This window comes from Tamandua tetradactyla, chromosome 10 (assembly GCF_023851605.1).
Source record: "Tamandua tetradactyla isolate mTamTet1 chromosome 10, mTamTet1.pri, whole genome shotgun sequence".
In the NCBI taxonomy this organism is placed as follows: domain Eukaryota; kingdom Metazoa; phylum Chordata; class Mammalia; order Pilosa; family Myrmecophagidae; genus Tamandua; species Tamandua tetradactyla.
The window spans coordinates 58,650,114-58,670,577 of NC_135336.1; the positions used below are offsets into that span (position 1 = coordinate 58,650,114).

The 20,464-nt window shown below is 35.0% G+C and overlaps 1 long non-coding RNA gene across 1 annotated transcript; it reads right to left on the bottom strand.

Annotated features, from left to right (window-relative positions):
- Positions 1–350: 350 nt before the first annotated feature.
- On the bottom strand, positions 351–19,319 carry LOC143647941 (uncharacterized). The gene is made up of 3 exons (XR_013158265.1): positions 18,924–19,319; positions 16,514–16,553; positions 351–521 (listed from the first exon to the last, which is right to left on the bottom strand). It is a non-coding gene; the product is annotated as an uncharacterized LOC143647941 (long non-coding RNA).
- Positions 19,320–20,464: the final 1,145 nt, after the last annotated feature.

Below are 20,464 nucleotides of genomic sequence, written 5' to 3' on the forward strand. Positions count from 1 at the left end.
ACTTTTCTCAGTCTTGTTCCCTAAGATACAATGAAGTTTTATATTATTTATTTGATAATATGTTCTTCTTTATTTAGTTTGTTCTGTTTTTTATTTCTAAGAGTTCTTTCTTGTTTTCTGAATATCCTAGCATCCTGTTTGAGGTTTGTGATTGTGATATTTTCTATCTCTCTGTGACTATTAATTATAAATTTTTTAGGAACTTTCTTCTACTCCCTACCATTACTGTCAAGAGCTGAACTGAACTGAGAAAGATGAGCTGTGTTGTCAGGTGTCAAAAGTAGACAATGAAGACAACAAGTCAAATGAAAGTAACAGTCAAGCCTTTAATCACTTGTGATGGTATAAGTAAGAAGCTAACCTGGAGAAAATACCGGCTCCTCTTGTTCCATTTTCTTCCATGGAACAGTGTCCAGCAAAGGTCAGATGGAACAGAAGATGTGGGGATATCTCACTTCTGAGTCCCAAACGATAGACTCCTGCATTTTTATGATTCCAGGATATGGGATGAAGAGGTGGGACTAAATGTGGAAAAGCAGAACACAGAAAAGTGTCATTGAGCCTCCCTGTCTTCCACCCCAGTCTGGAAATCTCAGCAGAGGTGCCGGTTTTGAGTCACTTATAGGGAGACTCTACAAGTGCCTGGATGGTCAAGAACATGAACACAACCCAGCTAGGGACGCCTGAGTCCTCAGCTGCAAATCCCTTCTGAAACTGCCAAGCATTGGCAGCGCACAAAGCCTTAACAACAGGAAGGGTACTTTCCCCCATTAAGCCTGTCAGCTTTATAATTGCCCATGGTCAGGCCTGAACAACCAATCACATGTAAAATTTTGGCCAGGAGCTGGACTCCTCATCTGCATTATCTGTTTCCTCCAGGCCTGTCTATTCCTGATAACTTGGATCAGTCTGTCTCTTTCATATTGGAAACATAACATAAACATATAGTGATACTTTATATTTAATCAACTAAATAGCTGATTGAAATCCCTGTGTACCTAAGTGGAGCTTGGCAACGGGTCCAGTAGTAAGAAGCAAAACCCAGTCTTCAAAGAACCCCAAAAATCAGTATTTGGAAATATTTTATCAAAGGGCTTTCCATTTCTTCAGCCTCACAGGGAGAGGAGTGACAAGGGTATGTGTATTATGCTCATTTACTGGAATTCTGAGACCAGAATGAATAAGGGAGCTTATGATTCAGTATGTAATAATTCATGTAATTCCCATGTTGTTAGCCCCTTGACTCGCGTTAGCCCTCTGTTCACTGATGTTCCTGAACCTGGAGGTTTTCTGGTTCAAATTATCCTGAGAATAACCTTCTGCTTTCTTGCTCCACAGGGGGTGTGGTGAAATGGTGGGGAAATAGTTTCCTGCCTATGTAATGCAGGGAAGTGGGCCAGGAGAACCCTGCATCTCTTCTCTTTGCAGCCGTCAAGTGGTGGGCCCCTGAGAGATTCTGTAGGGTGAACAGACTTACTCCTGTACTTTCTCCATTCCAGTCAGTCACCTATTCCCTATATTTTTAAATTTGGGGAAATTTCCCATACACTGTGTTCATTCTCAATTCATTTGTCTTTGTATTATATTTATGTATGTATATATAAATGTATATGTACATCCATGTATGTATATGCATACATGTGTGTATATGTATGTATTTTTTGTTAATCATGGGTGTGTATGTTAGTGAAATTTTGTGAGAGAACAGATATAAATACATGGGGCTAACTCACCATTTTTAATCAGAATACTTTTGCTCTCGTCTCCATATACAACAAATCCAGGAACTAAATATACATGGCAGGCTAAGTGCATGTATCTGCTTCTTTTACGCCCTAAATCTCATAAAATCAAGAGGATGGCAGGCCACGGTGGCTCAGCAGGCAGGAATGCTTGCCTGCAATGCCAGAGGACCCAGGTTCGATTCCTGGTGCCTGCCCATGTTAAAAAAACAAGCCAAGAGGAAATTCATAGTGGCGTTATAAAATGAGAAGAGTTCCACAAAGAGATAAGACATTTGGAGGAATGTTAAGATGATGAAAGTACAATGTATTAGGTTGATCAAGGAGTGAGAATTAAAAGCTCAAAATGCATGATGAAGAAGACCACTTCAGAACTCAGAGCAGATCCAGGGAATCAGCAAATCCAAAGGGAACAACATGAAAAGCAAGAAGTTGTCTCTAAGTAATCATCACAATAAATGGGAAATGAAGCCAACCAGTGTTTGCCATATTTCCTATACATACTAACCTGAGGGTAGCACTATCTTTTGACTTTGATATAAAACCCAAGACTGCACCATAATAAAAGTTAACTGCTTATCTTTACTAGGGCTCTTATTATATGGATAGGCCTAAGAAACAAGTCTAGATAACAATTAATGAAAGAAAATATGCAAACCTCTCTGCATAGATACAGTAAATTGCCTTTCTACCCAAGTAAAGCCTTCTTTCTTCTGGCAGATGGGGAGACATGCTGCTCACCCACATATACTGTCAGGTACTATTTCACTCATAGTTTATAGGGAAAAGACCCATACGGTGCAAAAGAAGCCCAGGAAATCCACCTTAATACATCAACTTAGTGCACCCATCAAAAATTTAGATATTTGACAAAACCAAAGGCATTAACAAGATGGACCAAAATGACCCTTCAGATGATCCAAGGAACCAAAAAAGACACTTGAAAAATGGATTGAGGGACTTCCGGAGAAGATGGCGGCTTAGTAAGACGCGTGAGTCTTAGTTCCTCCTCCAGAAAAGCAACTAAAGAAACAGAAACAATACGAAACAGCTCCCGGAGCCACGACAGAGACCAAAAAGACAGCGTACCCCATTCTGGAACAGCTGAATGGGCAGGGAAAAGCCGCTGCGGTGAGATACCCGAGGGGCGCGCGTTTTCCCGGCCGGGGCGGCTGGCGACTGGGGTCCCCTCCACGCACGTGGCTCCCCGGTCTGACTGGGAACGTTGGATAGCGGGGCCCTCCCGCCACGCTTGGCGTCTCGGGCCAGCTGGGCAATTTGGACTGGCACTCCCCCAAGCCTCGGCGGCTGGCGACCCCCCCTCCACGCGCGGTTTCCCAGGCCGACTGCGAGATTCAGATTGGCAAGTTAAAGGAGCCACAGCATCTTTTACTGGTGGGCCCCGCAGACAGACGAGCGCCACGAGCGCCACCTACTGGGCAGGAAAAGAAAAACAGAGCCCAGAGATTTTACAGAAAAACCTTTCAACCAGCCGGGTCCCACACCCAGGGAAATCTGATCAAATGCCCAGACACCAGCAGAAAATAATGGATGATGCTCGGAAAATTGAAGATATGGCCCAGTCAAAGGAACAAACCAATAGTTCAAATGAGATACAGGAGCTGAGACAATTAATGCTGAATACACGAACAGAAATGGAAAAACTCTTCAAAAACCAAATCAATAAATTGAGGGAGGACATGAAGAAGACATGGGCTGAACAAAAAGAAGAAATAGAAAATCTGAAAAAACAAATCACAGAACTTATGGGAGTGAAGGACAAAGAAGAAAAAATGGAAAAAACAATGGATACCTACAATGGTAGATCTAAAGAGACAGAAGCTACAATTAGTGAACTGGAGGATGGAACATCTGAATTCCAAAAAGAAACAGAAACTATAGGGAAAAGAATGGAAAAACTTGAGCAGGGAATCAGGGAACTGAATGACAATATGAAGCGCACAAATATACGTGTTGTGGGTGTCCCAGAAGGAGAAGAGAAGGGAAAAGGAGGAGAAAAACTAATGGAAGAAATTATCACTGAAAATTTCCCAACTCTTATGAAAGACCTAAATTTGCAGATCCAAGAAGTGCAGCGCACCCCAAAGAGATTAGACCCAAATAGGCGTTCTCCAAGACACTTACTAGTTAGAATGTCAGAGGTCAAAGAGAAAGAGAGGATCTTGAAAGCAGCAAGAGAAAAACAATCTGTCACATACAAGGGAAACCCAATAAGACTATGTGTAGATTTCTCAGCAGAAACCATGGAAGCTAGAAGACAGTGGGATGATATATTTAAATTACTAAAAGAGAAAAACTGCCAACCAAGACTCCTATATCCAGCAAAATTGTCCTTCAAAAATGAAGGAGAAATTAAAACATTTATAGACAAAAAGTCACTGAGAGAATTTGTGACCAAGAGACCAGCTCTGCAAGAAATACTAAAGGGAGCACTAGAGTCAGATGCGAAAAGACAGAAGAGAGAGGTATGGAGAAGAGTGTAGAAAGAAGGAAAATCAGATATGATATATATAATACAAAAGCCAAAATAGTAGAGGAAAATATTATCCAAACAGTAATAACACTAAAAGTTAATGGACTGAATTTCCCAATCAAGACATAGAATGGCAGAATGGATTACGACCCAGCAATACCACCGCTAGGTATCTACTCAAAGGACTTAAGGACAAAGACACAGATGGACATTTGCACACCAGTGTTTATAGCAGCATTATCTACAATTGCAAAGAGATGGAAACAGCCAAAATGTCTATCAACAGACGAGTGGCTAAACAAACTGTGGCGTATACCTACGATGGAATATTATGCAGCTTTAAGACAGACTAAACTTATGAAGCATGTAATAACATGGATGGACCTAGAGAACATTATGCTGAGTGAGTCTAGCCAAAAACTAAAGGTCAAATACTGTAAGGTCCCACTGATGTGAACCGACATTCGAGAATCAGCTTGGAATATATCATTGGTAACAGAGACCAGCAGGAGTTAGAAACAGGGTAAGATAATGGGTAATTGGAGCTGAAGGGATACAGATTGTGCAACAGGACTAGATACAAAAACTCAAAAATGGACAGCACAATAATACCTAAGTGTAATGTAACTATGTTGGAACACTGAATGAAGCTGCACCTGAAATATAGTTTTTTGTTTGTTTGTTTGTTTGTTTGTATCTTTTGTTTTTGTTTTTTTTTCTTTTTCCTTTATATATATATTTTTTATTAGTATTATTATTTTAATTCTCTTCTCTATATTAACATTCTATATCTTTTTCTGCTGTTTTGCTAGTTCTTTTCCTAAATCGATGCAAATGTACTAAGAAATGATGATCATACATCTATGTGATGATACTAAGAATTACTGAGTGCATGTGTAGAATGGAATGATTTCTAAATGTTGTGTTAATTTCTTTTCTTTTTTTTGATTAATAAAAAAAATTTTTAAAAAAATGGATTGAATATATTCAGAGAAGATGATACAAGAGGATGCTGTATCTACAAAACAATAAGAGGCTGCAATGAAAAGATTGCAGTGAGAGGAAAATGTAGTTCCTAGAAACTAAAAAAATAATAAAATTTAATAATGGACAATCAATACCAAATAACTGATTTGTAAAATGAGATTATGGGACTTTTCCAAGCTGTAGAACACAAGACAAAGGGATAGTTAGAAACATGAAATAATTTAGGAGTATATATTGTTTATGAATAAAATATCCAGAAAAAGAAAAATTAAAGTGGATAAATAATCAAACATGTAAAGGAAGGACATTTTCTGTAACCTCCCCAAGCCACAAATATAAGGATTAAAAGAGTGCTCCAAATGCTAAGACAACGAAAAACCTTGCCTTAGACAAATAGCAGTGAAATTTCAGAAACTTAGGACTCAGAGAAGTTACTAAAATCTTCCAGACAGAAAAAATACTATTCATATAGGAACTGATGTACTGCAGACTCCAGGGGGCACCAAGTGCTTGTCCTGTCCTGGCACTGTGTTCCCTGGGCCCAAAAATGCCTCCTACAGCTGAACAGCGCTGCATGGGTGCTAGACGTCAATTGAGCAACACCTTCCAAGTGCTGAGTATAAATTATTTTGAAAGCACACTTAAATAATTATCCAAATTAGAATTTAAATATGAAATCAAAATGAATAAATATTCGAACCTGCAAAAGCTTCAAGACTTATCACCCTTAGAACCTCCCTGAAATAATTACATGTGGATACATAATGAAAATATTTCGAATGAATACAAGAAAACAGAACTGTTATATATGAAAGAGCAGCACACAAATATACACAGTTGTCTTAATATTGTTGATGCATAACGTTTAAAAACAGTGGGAAAGTATTATTAAATTCCTGATAACATGTTAGAGATTGGGTTGAAGGGTTTGGGGAAAACCAAAGTAAATAAAATTTAAAAGTGGGCTAAAATTAACTCTACATATTGCTAAAAGTGTGACTTTACATGTCGCTAGGATTAACTATAAATGCTAAAAATACAAATTTATGTATAAATGAAAGAAATAGGAACTGGATGTTTAACTTCCAAACCCATTAAGAAGAAAGAAGTTTAGAACAAAGAAAATTCAACCAATCAAACAAAACAAGAAAGGAATACAGCAAGAAGAAGGTAGTGTAAAAAGATAACATATGAGTGGCAAGAATAATTCCAAATATGCCAGTCATTATAATACATAATCTTCTATTAAAAGAATATTAGATTTAAAAAACTCTGTGTGATTTAAAAGAATTGTACTAAAAAGTTGCACAGAAAGTATAAAAATGACATATAACCAAATACTAAGAAAACAAGAGCAATTATGACAACATTATAATTAAGGCCAAATAGAATTTATGATTATAAAAGGGACAAAGAAAACTTCCCATATATTTAATATACACAATTCACCAGAAGAGATATGACCATTTCAACACTTTCAGTGCTCAGCCAGCCAGTGTACACATACAGCAAAAATTAAAATACAAAAGGAATTAACAAAGCCACATTTATAGACTTCATTGAACTTCTTTCATGAATGGACAGATGAAATAAAAAATTCGTAAGGAGATAGAAAGATTTGAATAACGTAGTTTACAAGCTTGCTTAAATTTTCTATCTAGGTAGTTAGCTTCATGACTACTTATCTGAATATCTATATTTTACTGAAGATATAGTGAATTAATATTATCCATTCAAATCCCCCTGTGTAAAACATTTACAAAACTTACAGTAGATAATCTCACTATATTGCAAAAAGGAGAAGGTATATAGGTCATATTCTTTGATCACCAAAGTAATAAGCTTAAAGCATAATGAGAGGGGGAAGTCCAAAAATACGTTAATTTCAAAAATTTAAAACAACCTTCTAAGTAAATACTAGATAAAGATGACATCGAACCTGAAATCATGGACTATTTAGAAACAAACAGTGAAGTGAAACTGCATATTGAAGTAATTGAAATAATACCAATGTAGTACTCAGGTGAAACCATATAACTAACCTTAAATAAATTGATTAGGAAACTAAGAAGTTTGAAAATAAATAAAATTTTAACTTAAGAATCTAGAAAAAGAATAAAACATTCCCAGAATATTTAGAAATAAAGAATTTAAAAATAAAATGAAGAATTATTGAAACAGAAAACAAATATAAAGCAAAAACAACAATTAATAACATTAAAAGCTGACTCTAATACAATAACCAAGCTTTTGCAAAGTACATGGGGGGAGGGGCAGATAAGACAATATTAAACATTTAGAATGAGAAATGAGACATAGCCATAAATTATTATGAAATTCAAAGATAAATAACAATATTGTATAAACTTGTTTTGTATTAAATACATTAGAAATTCCAATGAATTGAGTGATTTCCCAGAAAATAAATATCTGACTTAGCTACAAAATATATAAAAGCCTGAAATTAATAACCATATATGAGAGATTGACTCTTTGGTCAAAAATGTACCCTTAAAAATGACACCTATCCTCTCCAGAACATCAGATAGTTCCATCTCCCTACCCCATATTAGTGACAAACCCTTTCAATATCAAAAATTTAGAATTGCCATAGCCCAAAAACTCCTAAAGAGAGGGATGAAAGATCAAAGGTGATGGTGGAGTTATACATAGAAGATAGGATTTAACAAATGAACATGAATGATGAATCATTAAATTGATATCTCTTTTGGTCTCCAGTATTTTAGAGCAGCTAGAAGTAAAAACCTGAAATTGTAACCCACGTCAAAGTCTGAAATATGTTCTACAACTAATTGTGGTGCTGTGCTTTGAAATTTATAGCTTTTTTGTATATATGTTATTTTTCACAAAAAAAAAAAACAGGGAAGAAAAGTCAATTGTGATGATAAAAAAAATATTTAAACCCTCTAGCCTCCTGTATTCTGGAGCAGAGCACTTTGAAAACTATTGCTTTTTTATTTCTTCACTTTGAATATATGTTATACTGTACAATAAAAAAAGTTAAAAAAAAAAAAAGACACCTAAACGAGATTAATTTTATGGATGGGTTCCCTAAGCCTCTAACAAGCACATAATACTGATATTATTTATAAAGCACCGGAAAGGATAAAATCTGTGTAAATCGGATAAAATCAGAAAAGGCTAGCGCAAAAAAGAAAACTATAATGCAATCTTATATCTATCTCACTATCTACCTCTCTATCAATCTATCTAAAATAAAACATCGCAAATTGACTTTATAATCCATGAATATATTTAAACATTTGAAATAATGATTAAACAATTTTTATCCTAAGAATGTACCAAAGTTCAATTTCAGGAAATCCATCAATATAATCCCTCACAATTATATTTTAAAGCAAAAGAAACTTTATTTTCTTATGAATCAGTACTTCCCAGAATATGACATATTTCAACTCTCTCAATTCAATATCTGTTTGCTATTAGTTATACATATATCTTTCTATTGAGAATAGTGAACGTTAATATGTGTATTGAGTATTTGCTAAATGCCAAGTGCCGTTTTAGGCACTAGATTAATTTCCATTATTATTTAATCATACTAACTCTATGAAATAGGTACTATAATCATGTCTCCTTTGGCTCATGGGATTAAGCAAACTGTACACAGAAACATAGCTGGTAAGCTAGAAAGCAAGTGTTCAAACTTAGGCAGTTAAACCCTGTACCCTAAATTGTACAATTCCCTCTTTCCATACTTTGCTAATTTCCATTTTTATCAAAGAAAAGCAGCCCTCCGTTTAGAAAATTCTTTAGGCACCAATATTACATTAGAATTTATAACATTGTTTTGTTTTTCATGTATTTATTTTCACGGTTAAGATTTATTCATGGATATTTTAGTTTGATTTTTTTTTCAATTATACTTTTGATAGCTCCATTTTTAAATAAATTTTTTGAAGAATAAAAAGTGAATGCAAAAATATCAAGTAAATAATATGTGACACTTGGGTAAAGCAAAACACTAGAAAGAACATGTAAGATAAATAGAAAAGGCAAAAGCCTAGAAGATGATATGGCACAGAATGACCACTTGCTCAGCAAAACTGCAAACAGCTGGACTGCATTCCACAGTCTCCTTTTCCAGGTAATGGAGAGTTCTGGCCAATGTAATATGAGCCGAAGATAAATGTTCCACTTCGGCCTGGCTCATAAACCTCTTTCATGCATCTTCTATTCTCTTTCACAGCTTGCTGGCTGAATCCCAGGCTTTAGGGAAAGGGCAAAATACAGAAACGGAGTCATGTTTCCACAGAGGTAAACAGCAAGTTGTGATACTCCCTTTTCATTAAGAAATATTTTCTGCTAGAGGGGCTTCTGGACAGTGAACTTTTTCTTTCCTCCATCTGGGTGGTAGTATCATAACAGAGATAGTGTCCCATTCATTCCACACACTCATGCCTAGTATTTTCCTGGTTTGAATGATAATCTTTAAAATAACTGTTTTATTATATTGCACATGATTAGACTTACTCTTTCTTCAGCAATTGAATAATCAACAGAGTTCATCATATTACTTAAGAGAATAAACTTTTTCTGAGGATTTAGCAGTGAATTTAATACAGGTAAGGGAAGGGTTTAGCTATATATGCCTCTCATTTGTTCATTACAGCAGGCTCATAAATAGATATGGAAAGGATTTGAAAGCTCTCACTTCAAGTTGTGGAGCATAATCATATACTGCATTAAAATCACATTTTTAAAAATTCCAAAATTAAGGATGTTTACTACCTCAGACAGACTTTTTGCCAGGTAGTCCCAAATAAAGTTATATTATTTTACAAATGAGAAGAAAGAATTTCTTCTGTGTATTATTTAAGCATGAATTTTTCTATTATATATATGTGTGGGCTCACTATTAAGTTTCTGGTCTACTTTTTTCTGATGTCATTTGCATTTATTAAAAAAAAAACAGTATAAAGTCTGGTCTGGATGTTGTGAGAGACACTCTTTGCTCTACACCTGAGTGATGCAAGACTTGGTTCTGTCTCTCAAGAAGCTTTAATGGGGACAAAATGGTGACAAAAAATTCAATTTAATATAATTTCACTATAATATAAATTCAATATAATAAAATAAATGAAAATTTAATTGTCAGCAAGATAACATTGTTTGGCCAGTAAAGATAACTACTACTTTTTTAAAATGTTAATCAGAGTATGGGAAAAATGGATATTTCTGACAGTGCTGAAAAATAAAAATTGGTACATTCTGGGCACAATTTGGGAATATGTAGTAAAAACCTTAAAACACATATAACTTTTTGTCCAGAGACTTCACTTTTGATTCTATCATGAAAATGTAGTTTAATTGTATGCAACAAATTTACTGCTAGAACATTCATACCGGCATAATTTTTATCAGCAAAAACTTGAAATTGATTTAAATGGTTAATCACTAGTACAGTTTTATAAAACAGCCATAGAATGGAATAATATACAAGTCTTACAAAAAGCTGCATGAAGAGAATTTAGTTACATGAAAAGATTTTCGCATTATATTTTTGTATTAAATGAATGCATAAATTACAAATAAATCCATCCTTAGGTGTTTTCAGGTTTCACTGGTGGTTTTTATTTTTCTGTATGTGCATAATCTAGTTTTTAACCCATGATGGAGTTAGTGTTCCTAGGGAAATAGCTGACCTGTGGGAAATGGGAACCTATCAAATCCATTACAAAGACATTGTGTTCTATATGTCCTGCTTTTGTATGTGTGAGAGGCCCCAAAGTCAATTGGCCACATTAATTAAGAAATAAATCTTTATAAAACTGTTTAAAAATGAACAGGGAGAAGTAAGGGTTAGAGAAAATGCAGAGAAAGATATGTAGCTATTTACAGTCGGTAGGGAAACTGAGAGGTGAAGCCCCTTGGAGGGCAGGAGGCTAGGGGTGGGGTTGCCGTATGATCCTGAAACCCAGCTGCTCAATATCTACCTGGAGAAATGAGTGTGGGGACATGAAGGGACATTTGCACACTGGTGTCTATGGCAGTAGTGTTTGCAATCCACAATAGATACAGACGGCCTAAGGCTATAACAACTGAGGAACAGAAGGGGGAGCTATGGTGTGTACATACAATGAACTATTGACCAGCCAGAAGAAGAAACAAAGTTGTGAGGCAGCAACTTTGTGAGGTGAATGAATTTTTTATTTTTCAGCACTGTCAGAAATATCCATTTTTCCCATACTCTGATTAACATTTTAAAAAAGTAGTAGCTATCTTTACTGGCCAAACAATGAAACTTAAGGACTGAATGTTGAATGAAATGTCAGAAACAAAGAGACATATTATCATGCCTCACTCATGGACTAACTATATATAAAAACTTGGGGAGCAAACCCTACTTAAAATTAGGCCAAAGAATCACCCCCAGAGAACCTCTTTTATGCTCAGATGTAGCCCCTCTCTCTCTTTCAGCTGACTCAGCAAGTGAACTCATTGCTCTCCCCTCCTCTAAGTGGAACATGACTCCCAGGACAGAAATCCTAGGATGAGCTGGGACTCGGCATCAAGAGATTGAGAAAAGCTTTTTGACCAAAAAAGGGAAGAGAGAAATGAGACAAAGTATAGTGTCGGTGGCTAAGAGATTTCAAATAGAGTCAAGAAGTTATCCTGGAGCTTATTCTTATGCCTTATATTGATATTCCCTTTTTAGTTTATGGTGTAATGGAGAGGCTAGAGGGAAGTACCTGAAACTGTAGAGCTGTGTTCCAGTAGCCATATTTCTTAAAGATGATTGTATAATGATACAACTTTTGCAGTATAACTATGTGATTGTGAAAACCTTGTGTCTGAAGCTCCTTTTATCTGCAGTAGGGACAAATGAGTAAAAAATATGGATAAAAATAAAAAATAGGGGGAACAAATGCTAAAATAAATTAAGTAGATTGAAATACTAGTGGCCACTGAGAGGGAGCGGTAAGGGGTATGGCATTTACAAGTTTTTTCTTTTTTATTTCTTTTTCTAGAGAGATGTAAATGTTCAAAAAATGATCATGGTGATGAATACACAACTATGTGATGATACTGTGAGCCATTGATTGTAACCATGTCAAGAATGTTTGTATGTTTGTTTGTTTATAATAAAAATTTTTAAAAAATTTTAAGGAAAAAAATATTTCAAGACCCTTAAAAAAAAAACCACTTGATGAACTGAAGTTGAAAGCGTGGGTTATTAGGTTGGGGCCTATAGAAAAGGGTCCTAGATTGCAAGCTCTTACAGCCGTCACATATATATTCGCGAGTTATAACTGTTATTTCTAATTTCTGAGATACTGAGCTGTTTGTTTATAACCTGGTTATTCTGAGAAACTTTGGGAATTTATGTGACACCTGAGACTCAGAATTAGAGCTCTGAAGCTATGAAAGTCAGCAGTACCCAAACTGTTTAGAAAGTTGAAACAGTACAGGAACTGTTTAGAAAGTTGGGAAAGGAATCTGACTTTGAGTAGAGATATGAATAAAACTGATCTGTATAGGACTAAGGTAAATCAGAATACAGGGTAAAGGATGATATCGTGCATATTTTAAAACTTCAACTTCTGAGTGAGACCAAGAAAAAAATGTTTATTTGGTGCAAAATTTGTATTTTGGGTAGTGCATTTCCTAATTTCACTTGGTCAGTTTAGTTGAACACCATAAGGACATGGAATTTTGAATAAGGCGTGATACTTTGTTGGTTTGTCCAGGTTAGCATGGTGCCCCAATACCCCAGAGTAATTTGGGCAGTGAATAAAGAAGTATTCACAATGTCTCCTTGGGTACTAGGGGGAAAGGAGGAAATATTCAACTTTCCCATTTGGAGAATTTCTGATATTCTCGCAAACAGTGGAGACAACAAATCAATAGGCCAAACCCTTGATTAGGGTTTGCTCCTATAAAATTTATTCCTGCAAAGGACAGGCTAAGCCTACTTAAAATTAGGCCTAAAAGTCACCCCCCAGAGAACTTCTTTTGTTGCTCAGATGTGGCCTCTCTAAGCCAGTGTGGCAAGGGAATGCACCGCCCTCACACACACACACACACACACACACACACACACACACACACACACACACACACACGGGATATGATTCCCAGGGGTGTAAATCTCCCTGGCAAAATAGGACAGAAATTCCCGGATGAGCCAGGACCAGACATGAAGGGACTGAGAAAGCCTTCTTGACCAAAAGAGGGGAAGAGAGAAATGAGACAAAGTTTCAGTGACTGAGAGATTTCAAACAGAGTTGAGAAGTTATCCTGGAGGTTATTCTTACACATTATACAGATATCCCTTTTTAGTTTTTGGTGTGCTGGAGTGGCTAGAGGAAAGTACCTGAAACTGTTGAGCTGTGTTCCAGTAGCCTTGATTCCTGAAGATGATTGTATAACAATAGAGCTTTTATAATGAGTCTATGTGATTGTGAAAACCTTATGTCTTGTGCTCCTTTTATCTAGGGTATGGACAGATGAATAAAAAATACGGATAAAAAATAAGCAAATAATAGGGGAGACAAAGGTTAAAATAAATTGGGTAGATGGAAATACTAGTGGTCAATTAGGGGCAGGGGTATAAGTTTTACCTTTTTTCTTTATCTGGAGTGATGCAAATGTTCAAAAAACTGATCATGGTGATGAGTACACAACTATGTGTTAGTATTGTGAGCTGTTGATTGTATATTATGTATGAATTGATTGTATGTTAAGAATTATCAATAAAAATATTTTTTAAAAAAAGAAAGAAATCTTTAGGACCTACATAGACTGTGTCATGTGTTTCCACATATACCTGATATGCTGTTTTCTACTTGAATGAAGGAGATTTTCAGTTTCCTTGGGGTGAAAGTTATTTCTGTGACTGAATTTCAGTTATTCAAATGCATAAATCTCAAACCTTGTAATTATAATTTTTTTCTAGTTGAATACTAGTTCTCATCTGTGTCCTCAATTCCGGGTGAACAAATCTAGAGGAAGTCAGTTATATTTGCTAAAAGAATCTGAAGTTGATTTGCTTTTCATAGGTTCTTTAAGAGAGATGTTTTCTCTCCCTAGACATCTAAGACATGGATGGACTTGTTACCATGTTCCTAGGGCAGGAAAATGTGTTTTGTTTTCCACAAGAAGTTGTCTTGTAAGCAGTTAAGGGTCAGTAGTCCCAGTAGACTAAAGTGATCTTAGAGGCAGGAAGCACTTAGGAACCAGGGAGTGATAGCCATAACACAAAATAGACTGTGATAAGGCTATAGAAGTAGTAATCTAAGAACAACGAGGAAAAATGGTTTTTTCCTTTGAGATTAGTATATATGTCACTCTCAAGCAAGAACTACTGAAAATTAATTGGGTTGTGTGGAGGAATAAAAATGGCCCCATAGACTTTGGCATTTCTCTGATCCAGAGATGGGGGCCTATGTTTAGGTTAAAAAGCTGAGAGTTTTGAAATGGAATTAAGTTTTACTATTTATACTAATTGCAGTTCAATTCAGGCAAGTTACAAAAGCTCTCTGAGAAGTATTTTGCTTTTTTTAAGGAAATCATTATAATAATTTTTACTTTGTTGTGAGGTTGGTAGCAAGTATATCTATATATGGTATCTGCTATAAAAACAACCTGACAATTAATATAATTTGAGCATTACAATAAATTTCTCTCAGGTGGAGTTCTAAATCTGCTTCTCTTCTGTTCACTTTAAGAACAATTATTGAGTGCCTGCCATATTCCAGGTTCCAATCTGGATATTGAAGATGTAAAGATGGGTAAATTATAGCTTCTGCCCTTGAGGAGCTTACAGATCAAGGAAAAATTTGAAAGTTAAATCAGACATGTAAAACCATATACTTCAATACCTGATGCATTGTAAGGATTCGTTTACACGTCCACAGCAACTATAAGAATAGAACACAAAACCCAGGGAAGTTATTAAGGGACATCAGTGACTGCTGTGGAACTCAGCAGGAGAGAGTCTCCACAAGCACCAAGAGTGGCAGGAGACAAATCATGTTCTCAAAATCACAGTCGGAGAAAATTTGAGAACAAGAAAAATATTGTTAAATAAATCACAGACAACAAAAACCTAAGTGAATTAAATATGCAGAATTAGCATGAGCCTCAGAATGGCATGTTGTAAAATACTTGGCATAGGAGGCTGGTTCTTTTTTAAAGAGGTTTAAAGGAAGGTAAATTAAACAGTCAAAGCCCGCAATGCAGCACATGTTGTCAAACAGAACAGACGATAGGACCGTGAGAAACTGAAAGTGAAACTAATAAAAATATAATCTTATCTCAGTCGTCTTCCTATAACATGAATGCACACACATGCATATTTAAATCTGATCTACAACAAACCTAAAAATCAAGTAGTATGTTCCCTCAAAGACCGCAACTTTTCCAGGCACATATTCAGCCAGAGGCCAAATAGAGGCAACATTAGTAGCATGAGAAAGGAAGAGAAAAGGAAAAAGCATAGAAAAATCTCTCACTCAGCCCTATCAACACCGTCCTAACCTCTGCCTCTTGAACTTTCCTGTTATTTCTCCAGACAGAGTCTATGAAGGATATTTAAAAGGAAATAATTCTCTGTGATAATACATGTTGGCACTTTATTAAAAAATATTGAGTACCTACTTGTTGAAGAGTGCTTTGAAAACTATTGCCTTTTTATTTCTTTGCTTTTTATATATGTTATACTATACAATAAAAAAGTTAAAAAAATATAATGCATACCAACTTTAATCCCAGTGTACCATATCATGTAAATTATATTTTTAACACAAATGATTCTTTTAGCAAAAGGTTTTCACAAATTATCTTAAGGCCTCCTCTAGACTTAGTACTTTATGATCTTTTGACCAAGATTTCTTTGGAACAATTAATTGTATCTAAAGGAAAATTTTATTCTATCTGCACTCTGAAAGTTGATCATCAAACTTAAACATGTCTATTTTTGTACAAAACTGTGTTTGGCTCAGAGTAAAGCTATTGACATAAAAACAATGGAAGATGAGGTGGTGCTATGGTGGCTCAGTGGCAGAATTCTCACCTGTTATGCCAGAGACCTGGGTTCAGTTCCCAGTGACTGCCCATGCAAAAAACAAAAAAACAAACAAACAAAAACAATGGAAGGTACATGAATGGTTAGTTTACAGGGTTCTACAGATGTCCAAAGCTAGCTGTCATTATTTGACTCTGTTAAGGATCTTTATAGTTATTACAGCATATTTAGATACTGATCTAAAATATCTCAAAGTGGCTCAGTAGGCAGAATTCTCACCTGCCATGCTGGAGACCTGGGTTCGATTCCCGGTGCCTGCCTATGCAAAAAAAGAGAAAGAAAGAAAAAGCCTTAAAGTACATCTACTTTAAAAGTTACTACAATACTTTAAAGTTAAAAAGGGAATTGAAACATTAAAAATATGGGACATAAAACTAGGATTTTAGTGTTAGATAATGAAATTCATTCTTTTTAGAATATTTTGATAATTGGTTAACCATATATTTTCCCAGAATTTCCAATTTCCCCATTTAGATGTGATATTTTCAAAAATTTTATATTGATAAAATTGATTCTGATGCTGCTTAGGAGTGCTTTATTCTGCTAAGAACCTATTTTTAGATTTTCTGCTGTTTACTAGAAAACTGTTTCTTATTGGAGGGTACATACATGATTATATGCTGAGAATTCAGAAATCTAAAAATATCTGCCTATAGCATTTGATATATGAGAAAAGATACATTTTGTTTAGATATCAATTAAGTACAAGATGTTTCTGTATTTTCTCTTTACGAATCACACCATTGAATTTTTCTTTATTATTTTAATTAAATCATTTGGAATGTCATATTCTATGAAGTTTCAATTTAGCTAAATATTTGAATTCCTTAAAAACTGAGAATAATATGGCCAAACTTTGCTCAGAGAAACATAAAGCCCAAGGAAAACTTGAATTTGAAGGCAAATCTCAAAATATTTCACATAATATAAAAAGGTTTAAAAAATATATTGTGTACCAACTTTAATTCCAGTGTACCAAATCATGTAACTTATATTTTTAACACAAATGATTCTTTTAGCAAAAGGTTTTCACAAATTATCTTAAGACCTCCCCTAGCCTTAGTACTTTATGATCCTTTGACCAAGAGAGGTATCCATAACATCTGTTTATTTGTGACAGAATGCAATCCTTCTATTATATAAAATACAATTTCAATGTCATGTAATTAATAGTTAATAGTAATACAGCACTTTTTATGTCAAGAGCAAACAGTTGTCAAGTCTCAGTTTTTGGTTGATGCTAACTGTCATTAGCTTCTCTTGCTCAATTTTTGCCTCATATGATTTAATTATATTTCCCTTCATGTCCTATTGTCATTTATATTTGCTCCCTCCCCGCAGACTGCATACTAATGTGTTTTGTGCCTTAGAAGATTTTGGAAATCATGAAAACCTGATTTATCAACTTTGTATTCATGTGTTTTCAATTTACACAAATGATATTACACTACTTTTTTTTTTTTTGCTTAGTGTGTTTTCAGGACCTATCCATCTGGTTTTGGTTACATCTCGTACATTATTTCTGACTACTTTATAGCATTATCTAAAATGTATCATCACATATTTCTCTATCCATCATCTCAGTCACAGATAGCTAATGTGCCCTCAAGACTCACTTTCCCAAACAATGCTGAGATAAACTGTCTTCAATGTGTTCCTTTAAGGAACTGTGAAAAAATGTCTCTGGACATATTACCAAGAGAAGAGTTTCTGAATCGAGGATCATATTTGTTTTTCCAAAGAAAGCAGCTCTAGGTTTTGTTGATCTCTCCCAGAAGCCCCCCGTGGAATTTAATCCCTGAAGTGTTAACGTGCTCACTAACATGTCCTGTATTGCTTTTCTTTCCTTCCCTGTCTCACTTCTCCATTCCTAGAGTCACCACCCAAGTAAATATATTTGCACTCAAACCCTTGGCTCAGGGTCTGAGTCTGGGGAAATCTAGTCCAAAATATCTATACATTTCCTTCAAAGAAGATGAATATCTTAGACTTCTCTCATCTCCCACTGTCTTTCTCCCACCTGCCAAAATTTGGGATTTCTATTAGTTTATCTCAGAATTCTTATTAATATATTTTTTCTTTTTATTGCTTTTCGCTTTTTCCTTTTCTTTTGCAGTGCTTATATAAACAATTATAAATGTTATTAATTATTCATTTCTCTCCCTTCTGGAATACTTCTTCCAAAAGTGTTTTAATAATGGTCTATGTGTGATTAAACTTCAGAGGCTTTGTGTGTGTGAGAACCGTCACATTTAAACAATTACTTAGATATACAGTTATAATTCCAAGTTCTTTTATTACTTAAAAAAATTGCTCCATTGGTTCCTTGTTTCTGCTGTTGCTGTTAAGAAGCCTAATGTCATTTTAATTCTTGTCCTATTGTAGGTGGTCTCATTGATTCTCCTTGGAATTTTTAGAATATTTTTCCTTGTGCATATCTTATTTACACAATAATCAAAAAAAGCAAATAGTCCACTTAACATATTGTGAAAACAGTACATTTGCATTTAGCATTCAAAACTATCTATTTATGATTAAAGGCAAAAGAAAGCTTTGTGAACCATTATAATTTGAATGGGAAATATGGCAGCTAAGGAAAGAGAGAGCTGATGGTTTCCAGCTGCAGTACCTCCATATCTGCAGTGCTCAAAACAAGGTCTTGGCTCTCTTTTGGCAGCTCTCTGGAGACTAAGCACAGCAGAAGTTCTAGATGACTAAACATGGCAAGGGAACTAGAGCACAGCGATTTGTATTCAATTCAAAACCTTCTGTGGGCAATATTTGCACCAAAGCTCCCTGTTGGGCTGTCTGAGATTTTTTCAGATCTGTACCATGGTCTGAGGTCCTTCCCTAATCTCTTTTACTTTCCCCCTTCACTTTCACAGGTGTCAGACTTGCATTGTAGACTGTACGCTTTCTTAGCCTGCTCTTGTTCCCGCGCCTTTTTATCTTGCACAGGTGTTTTCTCCACTTTATCTTTGAATTTCTAGCTCCATCTTGGTGTCTTCTTATGTGAAGACCCTGACTGATGGGAAAAAAATAAAAATATGTGTGTTAATTAAGTAGAAAACCCAGTCCAGAAGACTTGCAATCCATTCACTTTCAATATGCTGCCATGGGAGCTGTTCTATAGTTATCTAACATCCTCTACCTTTTTTATTTCCTGTCTCACCAGGGCTCACAGTAAAGTGAATTTTGTGGTATCAAAAATAGATATATTTTTATTATAGATAGTTTTTTTATTATAGTGTTCCATGGCTTGACATGAAATATTTTATATTTATTGCATTAAAAAATAAATGCTTGCCACTCGTTTACCCGATTTATCAAATACAGTAGAACATAACTTGGATTTAGGTTTGGCAATAGTGATGAGGTCATTTATGTTTACTTTCTTGACTTTAAAAACCTAGAGTGGTTTCTGACGAATTTAGAGTTAGCATTTTCTATCTTCAGTGTTTTGCTACTTTATAAAACACTAAAATTTAATTCAGACACTGATAATTCAGAATATCTTTATAGATTGTGCAAGCAAATTCACAAAAAAAAAGACTGGAGTGTGTGTTTAAAATACAAAGATAAGAATTGTTTTTAAAAACCTCATGCATTTTAGAAGCACTTTTTGTACATATACTTTAAATATTTTTTAAATATTGAAGCATATTGATTTAGTATAGCTTAAAAGATCTTTCTAGCTGTATATTTTTAGTTTGGCTGTGGCTATGTTATATATCTGGATTCACTGAAACATCAGATAATTTCTAGCTACTTCCCCATCCCAGTCAATTCAAATCACCAAAGTTTATCATCAAAAGATTATATTTCTGTAATCAGTCTGAAGTCTTTCTCCAATTATAGCTACTTGATTGCCAATATGAAAAAATTTGAGACATTTTATGAAAAACATGTGATTTGTAGTGGTGTGAATGTGATTATTTTCATCTCAATTATAATGTACTATTCTGCATATTGCCTTTTTCATTCTGTCGTTGGCATTAATTGCTTGGCACCATGGTACTTATGTAAAGTGGATCATTGTGATGATATTTTTCTGAGTTCATGACTTATTTTTCTGGTGTCCACAAAAACCACAAAGCTGCTAGGTATCATGTAACAGCTGCATTGCGGCCAATTTTTGCTCAAAGCCATACTTATTTCTGTCTCAGTATA